This window comes from Lipotes vexillifer, unplaced genomic scaffold (genome assembly GCF_000442215.2).
Source record: "Lipotes vexillifer unplaced genomic scaffold, Lipotes_vexillifer_v1.1 scaffold184, whole genome shotgun sequence".
Taxonomy (NCBI): domain Eukaryota; kingdom Metazoa; phylum Chordata; class Mammalia; order Artiodactyla; family Lipotidae; genus Lipotes; species Lipotes vexillifer.
The window spans coordinates 1,061,767-1,065,389 of NW_006783561.1; the positions used below are offsets into that span (position 1 = coordinate 1,061,767).

A 3,623-nucleotide genomic window follows, 5' to 3' on the forward strand; every position below is an offset into this window, starting at 1 on the left:
GCCCCTGCCACTGGACCAGTGGCGGCGCCGCCGCCGGTGCCGCAGAGCCCAACGCGAGAGCTGCGGGACGTGCGTGGCCGCGGCTCGACCCCCTGGCTCCTCTCTGGCCGGCGCCTTCCGCGTCGCACGCCGCCCCTCCCCCACGTGCCGCGGCGGCGCGCGCTCCTGTCCCCGCGTGCACGGGCGGCTGGCGGGCGCCCGGCGCTCGGGCGTGTGCGAGGCGTGAGGTGGAGATGGGGGCGGAGGGAGCCGGAGCTGTCACAGGCCCCGGGTCCGCCTGACCGAGCCAAGTGGGGTGTCATGGCCGCGGGGGGCAGCGGCTGCACTTCCTCTGCGGGCGACGGCGGCGGCAGCGGCCGGGGAGTTAATCCTCGACGCTCGGGTCGGTGTGTGTGTATTTGTGTTCGGTGTGTGCGCGGCGGGAGGAAGGGGGGTGGGACCGGGTCCGACCGGGAAGCCGGAGCAGGGGTCGCTCTTGTCCTCTCCTGGGGGATTTTCCGGAGCCGCCGCCTCGCCGAGAGCCTCGTCCGCCGCCCGCCTCCCGGACCTCAGGCCGCCTCGGGTGGCTTTTTCCGTGCGGGCAGGAGGGAGTGTGGACGGGGTCGCCCCGGGAGGGGCTGGGCGGCCGAGCTGCGCCTCTCACACTGTGTGTTTTGTCTGTTTTTCTCTCCCAAGGTCCCGTTTCCCTCTGTGCGGCGGCCGGCGGGACCATAAGGGCTTAACTCATATATTTAACCCCCCTCCAAAAAGTAAGTGGCCCGTGTGGTGTCTCCGCTCCGCCCGCCGCCCCCTAGCCCCAGTCCGTCCTGTGTCTGACTCTCCTGTGCTCCAGCATTGTTATTTCCCCATCTTTGCTTCGGTGCTGCTGATGTGTGGGGAAATGTCTCTTGTCGTCCTCCGTCCCCCACGCCCAGTCCTCGGGGAGGCCCAGAATTCCAGACCGCCCCCCATCCCCCCTGTGGGGAATGATCTTGGTCTTCCCAACAGAATCTAGGAGATTCTTTCCGTTCGCTTGGGCCCCTCGTCCCCTCCTTCCCGACAGGGTTTCGTTGGAAGGAATTATGCAAATCCTGCTTTCTGGTGTCCATTCAGCGGCAATTTCATGCGGTGAGAAGTTCTCTTTGTTGTGCGAGGGGGAGAACAGACACTGATTTAATAGACATATCTGTTGGGGGGAAGGGTAGAGGGGGTGTGGAGAAGCTCAGTTTGGAAGAATTACAGCACTTGGTTAGCTCAGTGTCTTTGTGTTTGAGCTTTCTGGCTTGACAGGAGGGTATGCCCTTTACAATGTCCCACAAGGGATATCTTCTATAATAGATTAAAAAACAAAACTGAAACTTTAAACAAGTGAAAAATAAGGTAACCTTTAGTTAGAGAATATAAACCTTTCCATTTCTGCGGTGTTTCATTATGAAAATGTATGTGAATTTTGTTAAGGGTTTTTACTGTACTATCAAAATTAATATAGGCAACAATGCTTTACAGTATCTGATATCACTTTGGTTGTCCACAGGTTAAAAGTGTATTTTAAAACATATACTTGTGTAAATAATAAAGGTATGAATCCGTTTTTTGGTGTAATTTGTCTTGTGGATATATTTGAAAATTTCCCTCCTGCCAAGCCCAGTCCAGCTCTGCCGTCCAGGAATCAGCCTTTTGGTTATTAGTTATCATTTACTCTGCTCTGTCTCTGCTTGTTTTATTCTTTGAAACCTATCTTAGGTTTGCTAAAATGTTACATCAGCTTTAGCACTTTTTGAATTATGTGTTATTTGTAGGTATCATATGAGACCTTATAAGGTATGTAGAGGTTTTGAGAATCATGAAATATAATGAGTTTTCAGAATTGTAAGTTAATACAAAATCCTGAAATTATTTCGAAGAATTTTTAGTTCTTGTATTTGTTTCACTTTTTTAATGATTGGTCTTTTTTTTCAGTAGGGCTTTTTAGTTTTTAAAAGATTTTGAAATTGAAAACTATAACCCTATAGATTTCTTAAATTACTGTTGCTTTAGTTTAGATGGCTGTTTATCTTATTCTGATTCTTTTTGCTTTGAATCCTTGCCTTTTGCCTCAGGCCTCCTTTTTATCAGTCATTGCTTAGTGTTAGTGGCGAGTTACTGCTGCTTGACAAGACGTTTTTGTTTTTTGATTTTGGGTTTTTTTTTAACTAATAAAATCCTTCTGTAAGTATCTGAATTGAATATCAAATTTTAGATTCTTTTTTTGAGGGAGAATTTTATTCTAGTAATCAGTTTTCTTTAAAAGTATTCTGTTAACTCCCAATATCCACTTTCGAGGTAGTAAAGTTCAGGAGATTATTTAGAGTCCAGAGTGCAGATCAGTATTTTAGTCTGAGCAGTAATACATAGTTGATAGTCTCCCAACTAAAATCAATTGCGTCTCATATTTTCTCTTCTATTGTATGTAATTTTGTTCTTTAGGAAAAGAGTTCTAAGTAAGTCAAATGTAGTGTTAACTTTCTATATATAGAGCGGTGGCAATGATTCTTATTTATATATAATCCAAAAGGCAACTCTTTGTCACTAGCAAATGTAATAATTCCTCTTTTATTTTAATGGATTGGTTCTGAACAGTTAACCTTCTATTTGATTCTCTTTACTGATTATCTTAATACTTTAGGGTCATTTGGTTCCGAAGTAATACTTAATTTATAGCAGTCTTTGGATTGAAAGTGCATTCTCACTCATTTCCAAAATCTAATACTCCCTTCTACTTTATTTTTTGTTGCGGGGGTGAGGGTCAGGACTGTAGAGGTGGAAGTGAAGGTGTTTGTGTTTCCATTATTAGGTTTTAGTCGAATTGGAGTTAGCAGGTTCGGGCAGTGATTATGATCAAAATGGATATTTGGTAACCAGGTGATTATTGAGTCCTCTGGGACTAGAATGATATTCCATTCTGGGAAGATGGAAGTTCTCTCTGTTGCCTAATATGATGTAACCTATTGCTTGGCTGCTCCTCATCTTTGCTATATTCTCGAAAAGCCCTTCACAACATAGGGGAAGTTGTGATTATTTCAGCTTAGCTCTAACTTGGTGGAAAAAGGATAGCAGGATGAGTCTCTGACTTAACAGAGAGTTATTTCAAATTGCCCTAATTCCCTCAAATATGCGTATAGCTGGAGCAGTTCTAGGAAGCATCTGAATAATGCCATTTTTTTTTAGCCTTATGGGGTTACACAGGATGGCCTGGAATTCCTTCCAGAGTGAGAATTAGGTATTCAGTGTCTGTGGGGACTTGCCACTTCTGACTACTTGCCTAATCACTTAGCTACTTGTACTAGTGCTGTTTTTAGGATCGAAAGGCAGTTAGGTAAGTACATAATTACTTTATTTAAATATTTATCAAGCATCTGTCTTGTATTAGTCACTGTGGGCAAACAAAGATATTGGGGAAGCTGCCTTAACATTCAAGAACTTTTATTAGTCCTTAGAAAAAATATAGTATATTCAGTACAAGGCAAAATGTGCCATAAGATAGTGAAAGCAAGTGCTGGGGGTGTTTGGAAGTGAAAGAAATCACTTGAGATGATAAAGAAAGGCTTCATGAAGAAGGTGGTGGATTTTTGCTTCATTCTGATGAAAATGGAGAAGGCATTCCT

At 44.9% G+C, this 3,623-nt stretch overlaps 1 protein-coding gene across 4 annotated transcripts in view; it reads left to right on the plus strand.

The window, feature by feature from the left end:
- LCOR (ligand dependent nuclear receptor corepressor) overlaps positions 1–3,623 on the plus strand; it is a 109,354-nt gene that overhangs the window by 514 nt on the left and 105,217 nt on the right. For 2 of the 4 annotated variants that reach the window (XM_007456192.1, XM_007456195.1), the window contains exon 2: positions 676–749. The gene's annotated coding sequence lies outside the window, so the exon portion shown is untranslated. Of the gene's footprint in view, positions 1–213; positions 391–675; positions 750–3,623 lie in introns of those variants that run through there. The other 2 variants (XM_007456194.1, XM_007456193.1) reach the window with 2 other exon arrangements.